At 39.8% G+C, this 20,469-nt stretch overlaps 1 protein-coding gene across 13 annotated transcripts in view; it reads right to left on the bottom strand.

Moving 5' to 3' along the window:
- Positions 1-20,469, bottom strand: part of ZNF644 (zinc finger protein 644) — a 79,402-nt gene that overhangs the window by 32,577 nt on the left and 26,356 nt on the right. For 4 of the 13 annotated variants that reach the window (XR_015259150.1, XM_086752993.1, XM_086752999.1 and 1 more), the window contains exon 1: positions 19,516-19,725. The exons of 1 other annotated variant lie outside the window; for it this stretch is intronic. The gene's annotated coding sequence lies outside the window, so the exon portion shown is untranslated. Of the gene's footprint in view, positions 1-3,682; positions 3,779-19,138; positions 19,459-19,515; positions 19,726-19,845; positions 19,940-20,469 lie in introns of those variants that run through there. 8 more of the 13 variants (XR_015259152.1, XM_086752995.1, XR_015259151.1 and 5 more) reach the window with 5 other exon arrangements.

Here is a 20,469-nt window from a genome sequence, read left to right as displayed (position 1 = left end):
AAGCACAAGCATTTCTCACTGATTGGTAAATGTAAACTTAGACTGTGCTAGCAATGATTACCTTGCCCCGTGACAAAACAAAAAGCAGCATACCAATGACACTTTTCATGCAACACACAAAAGAGGCCAACGTAGGCATAAGAAGTTCTCCAGTCTGTATTAAAAGAAAAAGTCACATCTGTGGGTATTGCTCTCAAGTGTATCTGATCTACAGAGAGACAGTGAAATAAAAACAGCGAATGGGATAAAAGGAGACAGGAAGTTCTAAAAGCAACAGTGATTAAGAAAATAAGGAAAAAATACAAGATAGCATTATTGAACTGAAAGACAGACATAGAAATTTTGAAAAGCAAGTGCACTAATGAAAACAAGATTTAATTAAAAATTAAACACAGCAAAATAAAGGCAGGGAATGGGACAGAAGCAGGTGGAAAATTTTAAAAGCAATGAGAATGAGGGAGATAAGGAAAAAAATTAAAATTACTGCCTGCAATCGCACATCATGACAATGTGTGACATGGCCTGCCATTGTGTACCATGAAAAAGATATTCCTCAAATAAATGCTTTTTGAGTAACCTATAAGACTGTATATACAGGCTGCATAATAATTGTTACAGCTAATCACACCAGACTAGTTAAAGTTTTCAGTCTTTCTGGCTAGCTGGAGAACAGCTACAAAAGCTTCCATAATACTGCTTTTCCAAATAAACAACAGTTACAGTTGCTACTTCAAAATTTAGGTTCATAAAAAAATAACTAAGATAACTACTTTTACATCTATAAGGATTTTATCCAGGACACTTGCATCAAGCTCCTAACCATTCACAATACAAGGTTATATAAAGACAACTAATCTGAGTTCAAATGTAAGTTACTACAGAAAACTTGCTTAACTGCTCCTCTTGTCATTAGAGTTGGACCTTATGTCAAGACTGAATTTACTTTTATTCACTATTTATGTTACTAGGACCATGTTTGCTATAATGAAGTATCTCCTGTAACATGCTCCTTTTTGGGGAAAAAGTCTGAGAAACAGTAGAATGCAAAGGTGTACAATGAGTAAATAAAATTTGCAGTAATCCTGACAAGAGTTTCGATCTATTTATCTACTATTTAGCCCTTATTTGCTAACAGATCTGTAATAAATTACATTTCTACACCTATCAGGGAAAAACACTTAGCCACCTTTAACCACCACCCTCTCCAGGAATGGTTGCAGTCAGGAATGTAATTAATAGAGAAGCTTTTTGGTGGGCTTTTTTGTTTGTTTGTTTTAAATAGAGTTATAATGTAATAAAAAACTAGCTTTTGCACCCATAGCTGACTATGCTTGTGGGGGAAGGAAGGAAGGAAGAAGAAACAAAGGCTACAATAAACTACACTACACTAACTACTTTTGTTGGTGTAAGTTGTGGCTAAACAGCCCATTTCACCAGCTTAACACAAAAACATAGCAAAAGGCTTGCAACCATAATCTTGACTTCAAGTACTTTCTGACACTAATAAAATGTGATCAGTGGGTTGAGAGTGGTATTTACATTTATTAGGATACTGCTCTCCCAGCATTAAAATCTGCTACATTCAACAGCTGGGACAGGGCGGTGGGTGGGGGCAGCAGCATTTCATTCTAGTTTCTAATAATCCTAGGAATAAATGCAAGAAAAAACAGCCAGTAGAAAACAGATTACTCTACGAAAAGGCTATTACAAGAAGCCTTGAAGAAGCTCCAGCTAAAATGGTACACATAACTACCAAGGATAAAGTAATTTCAGAAGCAGACCGAAAAAGCAAAAACTTAGCTGACAATAGTCTCCTAAATAGTAATAGTCTTCTAAATGAGTTAATATAGCTGAAACGCTCTTTAAATACAATCCTATACTGCCCTTTTTCCAAAAAGTAGTCAACGACCTTGTCTGTACAAAATATACTTTCCTGCTTTCTGTTTGCACAAGGAGCTTTGATTTCTATCAAAAAGTATAAAAATAACTTAATATACATTCAGTACCCATAAATACCTAGAACTAACATTCAGAGTAGATTAAATAATCACTCAAATTTAAAGACGAGTTTTTTCAAAAATCACAAAATTAATTCATTTTGAGAATTTGTAAAGTTTCTTTCAATCTCTGCTATTCCAATCTTAGTTGAATCAACTCAATTATGTCACAATCAAATTTATTGAAATTAAATTTCCAAAGGAAAAATAACAATCACTCTTCTTAAAATAGTTAATGCAAAGCCATATCTAAGTGCAGGTGCCCTACTGAAACCTGAATTATCCAGAAGTCAAATTGAGCACAAACTTAACGCTTCATAACACAAAGAGACAAAATTTAAGTCCTTTCACTGAAGATGCTTCTGACTTCAAAGAATCTGCAGTGCCTGAACAAGACTGAGCAAGCAAGGGACTGCAAGAGAGAAGACTGCCTCCTGTATTTTGAATCTCCTGCTAGATTTTGAGAGTTATCTGAAAAACAGTTCAAAGATGTTACAGTTCTTCCTTTTGTCTATTCATCACAGTAAAAGCTACATGCACAGTTCCCAAAGCTGTGTTGAAGTATCTCATTTTTCTACTTAGAGAAAGTTTTGCTTTTTGACAACACCCCATATGGGACAGCGAAGCACTTCAAGGAAAAGTATGACAGCACAGGAAATGAATACAACTGATCATACCTCAGAGTGTGAAGCTGTTTCAGTCCAAACAAGAACATTACAAGCAGATGAATGCAACATTAATAGGAGTATCACAGTAGGGATATTCTCAGAGTGAATAGCTTGTATGGAAAAAAAGAACTTGTGGTTTTACCATCAGATAAAACAACAGATTTAATTATTTCAAAAATCTGTATTAAGTAAATTAAAAAATGGAAAAGGGAAAAATATTCTAGGTAGACTGGGATTTGAACTAACAAAACATATACTGGTTGAAAAGGTTACTTTTTCTCTCCATCACTAAACAAATAAAGAAGCAAGCATTTAAAGATGTACACAATAGGCACACAATGCTATCCCAAAATAGAGGTATCAGGTGATGGAGTGATCTATAATCAGTCCCCGAGATGTCATTCTTGCTGTACAGTGGAGGTGGATTAAAAGCATTCGTAGCTGAACTCAACAGGCTGCCCAGAGAGGTGGTGGATGCCCCATCCCTGGAAACATTCAAGGCCAGGCTGGACGGGGCTCTGAGCAACCTGATCCGGTTGAAGATGTCCCTGCTTCTTCCAGGGGGGCTGGACTAGATTACCTTTGAAGGTCCCTTCCAACCCAAACCGTTCTGTGATTCTGTGAATAAAGACTGAAAGATGTCTACAGAAAAGCAAGGGGAAACGAACATAAGAGCTGTTTACTTTGAGCACACATTATCCAGTAACCAAATACGTAACAATCAACATAAAAATGAAAGCACCATAAAAGCACTAAACTGAAAGATCAGTTTAAAGATGGGAGTTCTGAAAACATTTAGAACTTCAAGCCCTTAAGAGACAATATTAATATATTGTTTCTGAAGGTTACTTATCAATGCAGTTTCCCCCTCCGCTAAGATTAGTTGTAACACTCTAAGTATTGCTGATATTTTATAAATAAGTTTACAGTCCATCAAGTCAAGAAGTCACCTTCTTTCTTTAACACTTCTCTACCAGTTTAAGCTACAGATCAACATACCACTTGCATAATAAATACCTGGAGATTTTCAGTCACCCTTCAGTCTATTTATCTTGATCACATGAACTAGCTCTTCATTTGCTGCATTCATATACCTTAAGTATAATGCCTTCTCTGAAACAGGAAAAGCTTAAAGCACAGAATGACATCATCTCTCTATTCCACTCCAAACTACTAATGGCACTGTACATAACCTTGGCATCACACTTGACATTGAATACTTCTCCTTTCATCATGCTGTCCGCAAAATCTCATCAATACATTACCTGTGCATTAACTGCCTCTACCCTTCAGCTGTGGAATCACTCTCTCCTCCAGTTTGAATTATTACATATTCCTTCACCATACCATCATATAAGCTTTACATCCAGCACCCCAAAATACAGTGACATACCCTCTAAGTACTGCACAAATGCACTCCAGGAAACAGTTACATGAGATCTTGCCTACCTCCTAGAAATTATGTTTTCTTACAGATTTCTAGTCCAAGTTTGCACACCCGGTTTCTCACCTAAGCTAAGCGATCAGAAATCCAAAACAGAAAGTTTCTTCATTGAAGTGCTTTTCTAATGACCCAACAGCCTCAATTAAGAAATATGCACTTTGTGTCTTAAAAAAAAAAAAAGTATATATATTTTAGAAGCACCTGAAGCAAAACCTTCCATGTGCTTGTTTTAAGAAAAGCCTGTTACATTTCAAGGTTAATTTTTAAAATACCAAACTGTACAGTGGTGTTAGACATTTGTAGTGTCATCCTCTCCTTTCTACAAAACCACAGAATTTTAATAAAAACACAAAGGAGGCAAAGCTAAGCATAAGAATAAAAAAGTTCAAATTAAGGCTGTATACATCAAATTAGTGCATCCCCTTTTGTGTACCACCAGGCAACAACACTCTATTGTCCAAATGACTACCTTCACATACTGTGCATTTTTCCACAACTTAAAAGTTGCATTTTATGCATTTGGCACATAGGCCTGTAAATTAGGCAAGATTCCTCTGAAATCAGTCAGAATACTGTTTCATACAAGATACTGAAGAAAGGTGTGAAATAAGACTGTACAATAAAAATAAGACATATGTACAATCAAAGTAAATAAAGCACGCATGCTACTTGAGAAATGCCAAGTTTAAGTACAGATACTTGCATTCCAAATAATAGGCAGCCACATATTTTAGATGCATACTTTAAGTAAAGGCCTTCTCAATTTTTACCAATGACCACTGAAAAAAAAAAATCTTTCTTAATTCCCCGAATAGTTTACCAGCTCCATCTCCACTGAATGAATCCAGTGCCTTTTTGGTTGGGAAGTCTGAGAGAGAACATCATCAACTGCCCCCTAAAACCAAAAGAACTATAGAAAAATGTGATCTGGTGTAGGTATATAGGGATCTGCTACAGGACACATCACACATACAGGGCTTTGATGAAGGGCAAACAATTTACTGTCAGTCCATACTTGCCATCAAGTCTGCCACTTGTGGAATCCTGACACACACAGAAATGCATCACTTAATCTACACACATTGACTGCACTTCACATATCCCTGATGTACTTCATTACACACCTCTGAAATTCTTCAACATAACTGCACTCTTCCCCATTAATAAAAAAACCTGCGAAAAGTTTACTCCACAATACATATAGTTACATCCTTACAAAATAAAATACAATGCAGATCCCCGAGTAGACTCCAGTCTAGAATCTGAACCTTATTTATAATCTTCAAACAGGATTTAGGCTGGCCATATTTTTTTCTTTTGAACTCAAAATAGAAAAACATCTTAAAAAGCAGCTTTGCTGCATAAAAAAAAAACCCCAAACATTAAGGGCTTAATTTCTGAAAGCTAGAGTTCTGTTACCAGATACTACATACTTTGTGAAATAGTATCAGGGCTTAAAAAAAAAAAAAAAAAGAAAAAATTACCAAAAAGAGATCAATACTCTGTACTGTTTTTTTTTTTTCCTGCAAGTTGCTTTATAAGGACATTATATTTATTAATAAAATTTAAAACAATTAAGCAATTTTTGGGGCAGAAAAAGCAGTAATTAGGGTCTAGAAAATATTTACTAGAAATTTGTTTTTCCCATTAATAGATTAGTATTCTAAAACAAGAAGCTTGATCACAGCCATTAATATCTAAATAGATTTAAATCTCTGTTCTCATTAAGGATACTTTTACCTAAAAGCACAACATTTCTAACAGTAGTTAAAGTAGCACATTAATAGCCAAGTCATGTTGTTACTGTAGCAACAATGATTTCTAGTAGCCATTTTCTTTTCAGCTTTAAGACTGTTCTGAAGCCAACAGTCCTTATTGCAATCTCTCTTCAAACCCAGAGGCGGCAAACTGCTCAGCAGTTTTCTCTCTGACTACATACTTCAGATAACTCCCTCTAGACTGTCTTCCTCAGTTTAACGTACTTACCTATTCTCTAATGCTGGACTCAATACAATTTCAGTTCAAACTAATAAAAAACATAACAGTATAGCAGTATAGCAGTCCACTTAAAAAACAAAAAAACAAAAAAACAAACCAACAAACAAAAAAACCCCAACAAAACCTACATTTAGGAGACTAAATAGTTTGCAGGACACCGTAAGAGAAGAACAGCAATATGATTCATTATTTTAACCTGCAGGTTCCAAGAACACAGCCTGCTCTAAGAACACAGCCCAGGACAAGACAACCAGTTAGGAGGCTTATAGGCTTGGTCATTACACTGACAGCAGCCACAGAGAACCCCTTCTCGGATCACAAATTACAAAATCAAAGCAGATGCTGTAGTCAAAAGCAATTTCTTAGTAGATTGACACATCTCTGATTTTTCTGTATTTAGAAAATGGTTTTAGGACAAAACTAGCATATACATCTATTTCCAACTCCTCCTCTACATTTTTACAGTCTTAAAAACGACAACACCTGAAACACTTTCCTAGCTTTCTTAAGACTTCAAGTTTTTACAGAAAATTGAACTTAAAATTCTACAGCTGAAAATTAGTGATAAATGACATTATTTTCACCTACTTATTTTTTTAAAAAAAATCTTCCTGTCTTGTATCCTGACAGTTTGAAAGAAAGCAATAATGGGAGGGCACTAACAAAGTGAAATATATAACCATTTGTAACAGCAATGGGAGGAAACAGCGAACTGGCATTAGCGCAGGAGTACCCCCAACAAAACGAGATCCTAAGTCCAACTTCAGTTTCTCACAAGTTTGTTCCAGTTGAATGGGTAGCTATGCTGGGATCACGAGCTCTAATATCTGCTGTTGTCTGTCTGGACAGTGTTACTGACACTTCCCGTACACCACGGCAGGAAAAGGAAACTCCTGTTCATAGCCTCAGAGGAAGTGTATTTTCTGTGTATGTGAAAATGTAAAATCTAACAAAAATTTCCTAGAGATTTCATGAGCACTTAGGTTTCCATAAGTATTTGTGAACCTCTACTTATAAACTAGTAATAAATATCTCATGTTAGGGCTCAAGCTTAAAATTAAGGTAGATTTAAACTGAATTCTGAATTAGTGTGGCTGAGACATTTTATTCCGATACCCCTATGACAGTAACCTCCAGCAGAGGACAGAATAGATACTCCGGAGTACTGGCATCTTTAAACACCACTGCTAACTCCCAGAGAGCCTGCTTGCTTACCACAGGGACTAACCTGTCACTACAATGAATGCTCCATGTATGAAGAAAACCACCATATAAAATAATTACCTAAAAATATAAATTCCAGTACCGGCATTCTTCCTGCAATAGTTTTGTCCAAATAAAATATACATTTTTTACAATAGCATTCAACCACTGTTTACGAGATTTCAGGTGAAGCGAAGCTACAAAATACTTTACTTCCTAATTGGCTTCATGTACATGCTATTAGTCACAACCTACGAAAGATCACTTTGGGGAGTCACATATACACAACTAGTAATGTAGGAGGAGCCTGCTTTTTCATTACAAAGGATTGGTTTTGAGGATGGAATAAAGTTAGAACACACTGTCAACACAGTCACCTTAAAAGCTCTTGAAAATGGTTTTTAAGATAAGTAAAAACCCATTCCTCACTGAGCTACTCAATGTTCACTCTTGGTCTGGTAGCACTTTAAGCTTCCAATATTGTCCATCACCTGCATAAATAGGAAAACAATTATTTCCTACTTTAGCTAAGCTGCAGCAGCAGTGTGACATACTTAAATCAATCGTGGTTTATTTTTACATCTTTATGCTAGACACATGCATTAGGATTGTTTTTTGTTTTTGTTTTTTAACAGGAACAACCCAGGTTACACCACACCTGGCAAGAAAAGTAGGGCAAACGCCTCCATATATCTCTTTGAAATACAGTTCAAGACCACTAGTCACCATTTGGAAAACTTCATCGTACAAGCCACACATCACCAGTACTGTAATCACTGATGAGCTCTGACACAACATTCATGTCTCATTAGTAAGCTCCTCTTCATGACCCCTCTGTTTAATCAGTGTTCACAAGTTTTATTACCAACATACTTAATTCATCACCATACAGGACTCTTTCCTATAGCATAATTTCCAAGTGTTTTGTAAAGTTACTGAACTTTTGCTCAAAAACTATTCTATGAAAAGCATTTTGCTATGAAGTAGATATTATCAAGATCCATCCCAAGGTCTCTCTCTCTACCCAAGTCATGCAGTATCTTGAGGTCTACTTTCTACACTGTTTAATAAACTTCTGTGGAGTCTCCACGTCAGATTGCAAGACAGTGTAGGAGTTCTAGGCAGGCTTCACTTCAAGGTTAGCACTTCATTAATCTCTCTTCAAACATGAACCCTTTAAATGCTTGTGGACTGTGTGTTCCAGCATTTTCCACTTCCTTTTGCTTAGCCATCAATCAGGCAAAAGCTTTCTATCTTTGATTCTTTTACTATGTGAACTAACTCTTCCAAACATACGACAGCCAACGGACAAATTCAGTCCTTCCAACATGTATTTTTTTAGTAATAAGGTATCTGGGATTTGAGGTGCAAGCGTGCAGCATTTCATGCAGAGACTTACCTCTGTTCATTTGCATACACATAGTAAAGTATACCGGTTTCTACTGCCTTGTCACACCTGCAAATACATGTCTTCTGGCCTAGTATCCACTATCTAGCTATAGTGATACAGAATCAATAAACTGAGGCAGGGCATACAGGTTCTAACAAATATATTTAAGGGTCACAACATACCTGCCACATCACAAAACAGAAAATCCATTACATCGCATGTGTTTGGCTTCTCTATTGCCACCATTTTCGTCATGTGACATACAATGCTACTCATGAAATATCAATCTTGAAAGTATTGATGTCTCCATCCTACAATGAATTACAGCAGTGAATACCCTTGTTCTGGCTACAGGAAAGTATCCTTCCTGTATGCCCCCAAAGAAGTTGTAAGACTTTCAGAAAACACAACAGCAAAAAGCATGCCATATTGGTTATCCTCACCCATGCATATCCAGCCCATTAGGTGTCCTTAGGCATCTAATCTGGTTGGAACTAAAAAAATACATATACACTTGATTTGTCAGTTTTCCTGACCATAACAGATTTCCCAAACAAACTTTCAAAAGTAACTCAAGAAAGACGAGGCAAGACGTATACTCCAAGTTTCATATGCTTTACATAGGATTACAGGGATAGTGCAAAAGAACCGGATCTGCATGGGCTAAGGCAGTATAAAATCAAGAGTATAAAATGAACACACACACAGTTTGCACAAGCCATTCACATAATGACTCAGTTTCAGAATACAGACACAAATGACAGTTTTTTAACTGAGGCAAAGAAACCTGTATGTTTCCTATGCCTCCCTTGCACCTTAAAAAGCACATAACCCTGAGACAGAAATATTTTCTTCAAGCAAGTAAATAGCTTATGTTATTTGCGCTAATAAAGCTTCTTAAAACAAATGAAAGTCAGCACCTCAGATAACTTCGCCATTGTCTTGACATCCACAGTTAAAATAAAATGACCATCAGAATATCTCCTGCAAAGGCTTCATAAATTCACATAAATACTGACTAGTGTATCCCCAAAACTCAGTCACCTATGTCAACAGAGGTTATGTGCCTACCTTCAGGCTCATAAATACGGTGACTATTTGCCCCTTGACTGCCCCCAGAGCTACTATCTTCCCTACGGGGAATTTTGTAAACATACAAGTTACATTTTCAGGGTCAGGTTCAGTATTTCGTGTTTGTTTTCAGCTGGAACATTGAAGAAACTATGATCAACACTAAACACTTAGAGAATAGCTACGAATGTGAAATCTTCTGGTTTAAGTGGATTAAAGGAGAGAGACGAACTTTTCCGTAAGTTCATGGACAACATATAGAAGCATACTTAATTAGAGCAATTCTGATAAACATGCTCAGAACTTACCCAATTCCTACTTAATCAACTTTAAACAGCTTCAGAGAAAATAAGAGCCACGTACTACTCTCCAGAACTCTGTTAAAAGTACAGAAATACATAAGGTACTACTACAAATTTAAGAATTATCCCCAAATTCACAAAACTAAAGAAAATTCAGAGAACAGAAAACAAAGGAAGTTACAGCACAGAGCAGGTCAACTCCAAAATTAGACTTCAGAATACCCTAACCAAGAGTATTCCTTCCCTATATTTAAGCCTATCAGAAGATTGCTGAGAATGTACAGTATTTAGAGAAAAACAATGTGATATTTGTGTCTTCAATTTTTATGAGGTATAGGCAGTCATAAAACACTCAGATTTGTACTGAAGGTAAGACTAAAGAAAAGGCAAGTGGGGGCTGGAGTGGTTTTTTGGTTGTTTTCTGTTTTGAGGCAGAGGTTGTTTGGTTGGGTTTTTTTTACGCTAACAGGCTTGTCCTATTAAAAACAAAGTGTGAATTCTGAATATAGAGGTATTGGTAACAAAAGGTAACACTAATATATTTGTATTCTTTCAAATAAACTGTTGATTAACATCATACAGCTTTGCTTTTCATTTCTGAACGCTAAAATCTCCTTTAAGGTGAGGAAGAAATGCTAATGAATCTACAGTGACAGAAAACACAAAGAAAAATGACAACCTCAAGAATGTAGAAAACAGTGCCCTTTCTCCTGCTGAAAATGGCATTCTAGAAGATGACTTTAAACACTGAAATAAAAGTTAAGGTAAAACTGTTTGACGGAATGAAAGTGAAGTCACAGAGAGATTACTTTGAAGAAAACCACCCTGGGTTCTAGTATTAATATTACTGAGTTAGAAGAAGATTTGTTTTAAGAAGATCACGAAAACCACAACACAAGGGATCACTAATTAATCCTCCCTCCTTTGTATTTACATCCTTCAAAAACAGTATGCATCAGCATGCCTCAGGGCCAGCTTACTAGATGGACCTAAAGCCAAGTTATTTGAAATATATTAAACCAAACTTCATTTAAAACTGCACCAAACATCCTAAACATCAAAATTAACACCTTGCAGAAGTCAAACAAATCCACTTTTTATCTAAATGGCTTAACAGACAAAAAAACCCAACTCACCATTAATGCTCCAAATGACATGAAGAAATGTTCTGCTGGGATACCCCAGTACTTTCTATGCAAAAGTATAAACCCATCTCTCTAATTCCCTAATGGACATTGTCAGACTTCTGAAGAGACTTCAGAACCTATATGCCTTCACAATTTTACTAAATGCCAATACATTACCCTAAACACAGCCTTAATGTAGAACTTTGTATCTTGTTCCATAACATAATACTCTTACACTGGAAAACGAGAAAGATTTTATAAACATTTATATATAGACAAACAATTAAAGATCTATCTGGATAGACAGGCAAACACAAATAAACTGTGCACATACAAAGTATTTGCAATGAGTACCAAAAAAACCCCAGCCCTCCCACTATAACATGACAAATGTTTTGCTTGTTTTTGACAGAAATCTTTGCTAGACTACCTGTTGCACATGATATCCTCTGCTCACCTCTTGCTAGAACTTCACTGAACTAAGAAATGGAAGACAAATTCTCAAGTTTTTAGTGTCTAAAAGACACTTCTAAAAATGAATTATCACACTACTTGCATAGTATTTTTAGAGATAGTATGATAGTTCAGTTATACAGGAACCTGAATGATTCCTCCCAAGTATCATTTCTATTTTTGGTTCTCTCCCATGTGCAGAAATACCTTATGCCTGTTAACGCACATTACTGCTGGTAAAATTGTGAAAAGCAACAGCAGTCTTACAATGGCTCTAGAGGTAGGCCTGGGTAACAATTTTTCTTCTGGACAAGCTGTTCCTCTTCCTCTCCAACCCTCACACATGCCAGGAAAAGAAACTGGACCTCTCTCATCCACCAGCACTTCCTGCCACATCTACAGCGGTGAGAACCAGAGTGAACTCAGCCAGTAACTCTTACCACCTAGAAAGACTGGGAACAGGGGCTTGTCATTTACAGGAATATGGCACAAAATACCAGTGATTTACCCATCTTACCTCAAAATACTAACAAAAGGAAAGGTCTGTGAGAATCCCTGCTAAAGCAGCTTGTAGCAAGTCTCCAAACTTTTTAATCGCAGCTTACCTAGGTTAATTCTCACTTGCAGCCCAGAAAGCCAACTGCATCCCGGGCTGCATCGGAAGCAGTGTGGCCAGCAGGTCAAGGGAGGTGATTCTGCCCCTCTACTATGCTCTCATGAGACCCCACCTGAGTACTGTGCTTAGCTCTGGAGCCTCCAACATAAGGGGACATTCAAGCATGTGAACTTGTTGGAGCAAGTCCAGGGGAGGCCACAAAGATGATCAGAGGGCTGGAGCACCTCATCTATGAGGACAAGCTGAGAGAGTTGGGGTTGTTCAGTCTGAAGAAGAGAAGGCTCTGGAGAGCCCTTATAGCAGCCTTCCACTTCCTAAAGGGGGCTTGTTAAAAAAATGGAGACAAACTTTTTAGCAAGGCCTACTCTGATAGGACAAGGGGTAATGGTTTTAAACTAAAAGGGCACAGACTTAGATTAGACATAAGGAAGAAGGGATTTTTTTTTTTTTGTTGGTGGTGGTTTTTGTTTGTTTGCTTGTTTTTTTTTTTTTCACAATGAGGGTGGTGGAACACTGGAACAGCCTGCCCAGAGAGGTGGTTGATGCCCCATCCCTGGGGTTCAAGGATTCAAGGCCAGGTTGGAGGAGGCTCTCAGCAATCTGATCTGGTTGGAGATGTCCCTGGTCTTGCAGGGGGGTTGGACTAGATGACCTTTGAAGGTCCTTTCCAACCCAAACTATTCTATGATTCTAATTCACCGTCACATGTTCCCCCCACTTATCTTCCCCTTTTCCCCCTGAAAAAACCTGCCACAATATAATGTATTATTTTTGTTCGTAAGTACCTGAGTAGGAAGCACTAATGGGTATTTTGCTCTCAACTTCCCAGAAAATGAAAAACTGTTTTTAAAGTAACTTCCAAGTTCTAACATCCTTTATAATTTGTGTACAATGCAGTAATTTTCATTACATGCCACAGGTTCTCAGTTTTAAAGTGTTGTTCAAGAATAGAAAAGATTAGGTGATTTCACTGATGTTAATACATATATATATTAAAAAAAAAAAAAAAAGTAGAAGGGGACAGAGTACCCACTTCACTGTGGGAGAGAGCTGGGAGAAGCCAGCTGCAGAACTGTCACTTCCCACTCCCTGTGATAGCACATACAATCAATATTTTCTCACTCATAACAATTATGGTATTAAAACAACAAAAAGTAGCAATTCTACGTGAAGAAATTAAGTTAGTTATATGGAATTTTTCAGACAAAGATTGCCCTCTGTTGAAAATACAATTTCTAATACCAAGCCAACTTATAGTAATAACAGAAAAAAGCTTTTGGAAAAAATACTCGACTTCTCTCTCCTCCCCACCAATTATCATAAGAGAACACAGAATCTAGGGTCCTTGGTGAAGGCTCCTAAGAACATGCATAATAACATGGTTTCTTTGCAAACAAAATAATAGTAAATACAATAAACAATTCAATAACCTACCACCACTGTTTTGGTGGTTGGGAACCAAATTTTAGGATATAAATTCTACAAAGTTCCTACCTCTTCTGACTGAAAAAGATAAATTTGAAAAATTAAATTAATATTAGAGACAGTTTCTGAAACTCTACAGCCACAGAACTGTTGTATGTGCTTACATTCAAAGATGAATAAAGATATTAGCAAAAAACATTATAAACATTAAGGGCGTTTTCAAAAACTAGTCATCAATAATTATTCTACATACGTAGTGCTCCTAGGAGAGCTGAGCGGCATCAGAAGCAAACAGCAGAAATATTCAGAGGACAGGCACTCAAGACAAAAACTGAAGTTAAAAGAAAAACAAAGCAACCTACCAACCAGAACGCTCCATGAAAAGAAGCAAAGCAAAACAAAAAACCCCAAACCATAAGCACCACCCATCACCCCATTGACTGCAGCCAGACAAGAAACAAGACACCTACCACTTCCTACCAGCAAAAGCAATGAGCAGCTTCAGAGCTGCCATGCTTTAGAAGCAGATGTAAGTAACAGTTTTCCAAAAGCAGTCCCCTGACCTCCCGTTGTATGCTTTTTCCAGAAAGAAATTTTCGGTTGAAAACCCATCCCTGTTCCCACAGGGGGACAATGGAAGAAAGCCACACTGGGAAAGTAGATGTGATAGAGCACAACTCATGCTATCAAAGCACCAAATTATTATTCTGTGAAGAGGCAGGAGGGATTAATTATTACTTTTCAATATTACAATGATTATATTTGTTAAGGAACTAATTTCATTCAAACTAAAAAAAGCACACATCAGGTAAAATCCCGTAAATAAAGGTAAATTACACAAGACATATACCTTGCACCTTATCTTGCTTGTGTTCCATCACTTTGCTGTGGAAAGTATTTTTACAAAGGAGTGCTAACAGTTGGCCAGAAAACAGGAAAGTTACAATGATCTTGATCCCTGTCTTAAGCTACAATTGGACAAATCAATAAGGCACCTGTAATTCCTTCCATCCTGCTTACCAAGATGCATCCTTTCCCCAACCCCAGCTCTTTTGCAAAGAACGTAACATTATCAAGTACTCATTTAAGGCAAGCAAAAAATATAATCTTTCAAATACTCAGAAAATAATGTGCCTTCATTAAAAAAAAATCTGATTGCAAATATCTCAGACTGCAACTTCTACCTTTTTTATTTTCACTCAGAAAAGAATAAGATTGCACTCCAGTCTCCAAAACTCCAAAGCTTTTATAAGTACGGTGAGTATCCAGCTTGCAACATTAAGCATACTGAAAATAGTTACTGCACACTAACAATAGGTCTAAAATACTCCAAAGCCCAACAATTTGACCTTTATTTTGATTTGAGCATGAACTTCACATCCTCTGGATTAAGTCTCAAGAAATACTGAATTACTAACTATCCCATCATCCTTCAACTAGTCGATTAATTGTAAGATTAAGCACTCAGTATCCATCAATAAATGTCAACTAAAGATGCACCATATCCAGTAGCTGGATTTAGTCACATCTGAAACCAACATTTCCCATACCAAGAGTATCGCAATTCCATCTACTGGAGCGAGAGAGAGGTCTCTGTATTACCAAGTTTGCTCAGAAATATTAAGTCAGTTAATATTTAGCATAACCAATATAAAAAATGCATACTCACTGTTAAGCCACTGCCTTCCCCCTCTTTAACCTCATTGGCAACGTAAGGTCATTGCTGCAACATTTTTTCAACACAACAGCTGCTATGTACAGCCGAACAGTGACAAAAATGCAGCACAACTGGATACTCATTTTTATTTGGATTATTTCCTTACTTTAAATTTTAAAAAGTTTGCTCTCCTTCAGTGAAGCAACACCACTTATGAGTAAATACCATAGAATTCTGCATAGACTTTGTACCAAGATGAAATATTTGTTACAGGACACTGCATTGCATACTAGGCAACATGACTGATCCCATGACTATCATGCTCTTTTCAATTTTTTTTTTAAAATGCACAGTAGATGTTTATGCAAACTCATTACACAGTCTTCCTTGATAGACAGCTATGATTTGAGCATCAAATTAAATCTCGTAGTATTACAGTATTACTATAGCGTACAGATGTGCTGTATGTGTGTCCCTTTTTATGTAACCAGGTGAGTGAGAGTGATGATTTCACACCCTTGCCTACCAAAGGGAAGCCATTCTACAGTACTGTGAACAACATGGGCATGTCTTTTTCTACTGTGAATAGTACCTATTACTCACACAAGTTTTGATTTAAGGGGTTTAATGTATACATGCATGAAAGTGTATGTGCTTTTCCTTACGGAAAATTAAGCACGAAAACAGTCTTTTTTTTTTCCATACTACAAACTACATGACAACCTTTAACCCAGATAGCCCAGTAGCATCTTTATGCATATCAGCCAGAATGACCAACATCCACAATTTCCTTGGGTAACTGAAGCTCTTTTTCTAGTAGCTGTATGAAGTTTGCACGTATATCAGGAAAAAAAAAAAAAGCAGCCAGGAAAAAAAATCTTAATTATAAAAAAAACCAGCTTATATTTAGAGCGCTTAAACAAATAAATTAACATATTTTTAAAGAAAATATACTTTTTTTTTTTTTTTTGCTTTATTTCACCAAGAATTTCTTTACGCTCTGAAGTTGGGTGGACACTAGTTTCATCTGAAGGAATTGGGCTCTGGAGGCTATGCCAACTTAAATTGACTTTGAAACTAGTTTAAGTGAGTGTAACATTGTTCAGATATAACCTAATATTATTTTTTTTTCCTCCCAATCTCTGCATACATAATACAGTATAGTGACAAGCCCAAGCACTCAGGGAACTAATTCAATTTGGCTTAAAATAACAGTAACTTTAGAGTAGTGCATTTGGTATTAAAATAACAGAGGGAATAAAACAAGTACCTTAAGGCAGTCCTCTAACAGCTGCATCACTTGAACTTTTTTGAAGACAAAAACTTGTTTGAAAATGTAAAAAGAATAAGGAAAGTGAGTTATCGAATACCCATACAAATGCAGCCAACCAGCAACTGTTCAAAGACCTTTAATTCAAATCAACTTCAGATGAAATTACACAGCAAGTGACAGAACTATTCCGTATTTTCTCCAGTTTTAAGTTCTCAGACCTTTTGCAAGTTGGTAAAAAATCTGAAAGTGTTTGAAATTAATAACTGTGTGTGAGCACGTGTGTTTTATTACTACAAGAATTTCATTCCCTTTTCAGTTCAATTTTCTCCAGAAGTGACTTCAAAAGGCTTGAATTATAAAAAAAGTATACATGCTAGTAAGTTCTGCTAATGTTCACAAATATAGGCACAAATTATTCCACAAGAAATTCCACTGACAACCCTTGAAATCAGTGTCCATATTGAAATTCAGTCTACACTGTTATTTTAAAGTGGAAGGCATCACTACTGTTGTTCAACATCCTATTTATTCAATTGCTGATGCTCCTATTTCAATCAATTGCTGCTCCACTAAATAACTAAATAAAGAAGGATGCTTTGAGTGATGAGTGTCTTTTTCTCCTACTAGCCAGGTCATCTGTTGAGATTTCAAGACAGTAGTGCTCCCTTCTAGCACTCACTTCAGAAATTTCATACGCATTTGCCTAGGCATATTCCTCCTAGTGCTACTCAGTATAAGCCAGATCCTGGACTTCATGAAACTTCAAAAAAGTCTGATTACTACACCTCTGCTTCGATTTTGTTACAATGATATTTGCCAAGGATTTTTAGAATATTAAAAATACCATAGAGATTACAGATATTTTTCTTTTGTTTTCTTTAAAAACAAAAGTTTCTTTGGTGATATTCAACTTTTTTTTTCCCCTCTGCAAAACTCCTGTTCCTTGGGTAATTTTTTTTTTTTAATTTAAAAAAAACAAAACCAAAAACAATTTGAATGCATGCTAGACTTCAGAAGAAACTATTTTAAGACAGTATTTTGAGGATTAATTTCAATTGTCATTGTAATTCTTGTATAACTCCGCAGCACATCCCTCTGCACTTATATTGGACAGGTTTGCAACATCAGCTGTGATTATAAGTCAATGTAACAGGATTGTCACACTGCATTGCTCCTCCATGCACTCTACTTAAACTCCTCTCCAATAAGAAAATTGCTGCATTTTCTCTGCATCTAAGTGACCCACTAAAAGCTTCTCCAGATCTATTTTCCATTGTCTAATCAGTCCACTTATTCTGCCCTCAAATCACCTGCTTTACACAAGTCAGACAGTGAAAAATTCTACACAGAATAATCACATTAAGTTACCAAAAATCTGAAACACTTCACTCTCAACTCTGAAGAATTCTCTCTTTAGAGATTTGTTTTACAATTTGAATGAAAAATTATTTTGCAACTTGTACAAAAAAAATAACGTATTGCACAAACTTTGCAGTAAAAGGTACAGTTGTGTGGTGGAATTCCAGAAATTCTTATCAGCCTCTTCAGAATGTTTGCCCCACGTGTTAATTCATTAATGTATACAACATGAAATGGCGTCTTACTATAAAATCTGGTGCACATTCATTCCCCATATGCATCTGAAAGTTCCATGACACAATCTTTATAATTAAATTATGTGCTGGGGGGGGAGAGGGGGGGGAAGGACAGGAATCAGAATATCACCGCAAATGAGGTTTTGCTTAAACGGCCAACACTACACTGCACAACACTAATGGAAACCTATTTTGATACAGCAGGCTTGTTTTTCACTACCACCATGACTTGTCAGTTTATAGTCCACACTACCCCAACACAACTAGTTCCAATAGACTAAAGGTTACATATAAACCCTAAGAAGAAAGAAAACGTTCCACATTTTAGGTAAGTTACATCGGTCAAGATGATGCTCATTACTGCAACCTGATGTAAAACAAACTTTGTCAGAGAAATCGCCAGACCCTGAAGCAGCTGGGAGTCCAAACACACGACTTTGACACCTGAACTGTTAACTTTTCCTTCGCTGCTGTAAACCACCCCGGCTCCGGGAGCCCCCAGTACACAGGGCACACCGGCCAGTCCCACGGCGGGCCAGGAACCTGCCAGCCCTCTGTAACAACACCGTGCGTTTCAGAGCGGCCCTGCTTCACGCCAAGAAGGAAGGGAACGAAAGGGAGGCACGGCACCGTACGTTACCCCTGCCCCAGCACAGCAGCAGGTAGCCTTTCCCGGGCGGATCGTGAGCCGGGGTGGGCAGCATGTGCGGCGACCCGCACTAGGGCGACGACAGGCAGCGAAGTGGCGAGCAGCAAAGCGCAGGTCCGCCCAACAGGACCCACCGCGCCGCCCTGGCACGCCGGGGAAGGCTGCGGGCGGGGACCGACGCCAGCCGGAGCTCCCCAGGATGACCCCGGCCGCCCTCCGAGCGACTGCATCCTCCGGGCCCGGCCGCGGTGGCGCCGCGCAGGGCATTACCTGGCTCCCCGCGGTGCTGGCGGCCCGGCCCCGGGCGGCTATCCCCGCGCTCTAGGCCCCGCCGCGGCGGCACCCGGCTGCCCAGCTCCTCCGAGCCTGGCAATGGCGGCGGCCCCACTTCCCCCTCCCAGCTCCGCGCTCACTGGCTGCGCCGCTTCATGTGACCGAACAAAACCCTCCTCGGCACGGCCCTTTGTGTCCGGCCCGGCCGGGGCACCGGGGAGGCCGTTCGCCGGCTCGGGGAGGGGGCGAGAGGCGACGGCGAGGACGGAGGGAGGCGATGAGGTGGGGCCGGGGAAAGGAGCGCCTCGTCCGCCCGCCCGCCCCACCTTTCTCCGCTGCGCGACCGCAGCCGCCGCCTCGGCCCGGCCACTTACCGCGGCGCGGGCGGCTGCGGCCGAGTCGCGGTGCCGCACCAGGTCGGAGGCGGCCGCCATGTTCCCCGATGCGGCAGGATGAAGGCAGGGCCGCCCTCCCCGCCAACCGCCGCTAGGGCGGCCGGCTCGCCGCGCCTGCCTCAGCCCGCGCCGCCCCCGCCCCACGCGGCGCCGCGCGGAGCGGCGCGCGCCCCCTCCCGCCCCCTCCCGGCTGCGGGCGGGGGGAGGGCATTTGGAAGAGGAGAAGGGGGGGGGGGGAGGAAGAGAGAGAGAGCGAGAGAGGGGGGGGGAGGGAAAAAAAAAAAAAAAAAAGCATAACGGGAAACTCACGGGCTCGCCGAGCTGTGCGTCACGCCGGGGTTACGTCCTGCGCGCAGCGTCGTTATGACGTCATCGCGCAAACTTCCCCGCCACCTCGCGCGCGGCTACACACACGGGCGCGCGCGCCCGTTCTGGGGGGGTGAGCGGAGCGCGCATGCGCACTTCCTTCCCGCGCCGGCGCTCCCCACCCCCTCCCGCAGCGAGCTGCTCGGCCGACGGGGGCGCGCGCCGGCCTTCCCGCCGGTGTCAGGTGTGCGGCCGCTACCGCGGGGCGAGGCCTCCCTTGGGCAGGCAGCAGCCCCGGCCCCGCACGCCAGCCCTCGGCGGGCCGCTCCCGGCAGGGCTCTGAGGACAAGGCGCGGGGACGATGTCCTTACAGACCCTTCCTCCGCGGGCGGAGCGCCAGCGCGGGCGCCCCTCGCCTCCGCCGCGCGGCGGGCGGGGGAGCGGGAAGCCGGAGCGGCAGCTGCGTGGCGGTGCCTTTCCCGCAGAAAGTGGAAAACTGGGTCAAGTGCCGCGGGAGCCGGGCAGGGGCGCTCGCCGCGCCAGGGAGAAAGGCTGGCTCCTGCGGCTAACGGCGGCTGGCCAGCCGTGTGAGAGGGGAGCAGGGAGGCGACCCGGGGACTGTCCCTC

Source organism: Chlamydotis macqueenii, chromosome 8 (assembly GCF_036417535.1).
Source record: "Chlamydotis macqueenii isolate bChlMac1 chromosome 8, bChlMac1.mat, whole genome shotgun sequence".
NCBI classification, from domain to species: domain Eukaryota; kingdom Metazoa; phylum Chordata; class Aves; order Otidiformes; family Otididae; genus Chlamydotis; species Chlamydotis macqueenii.
This window is presented reverse-complemented; position numbering and strand designations above follow the sequence as displayed.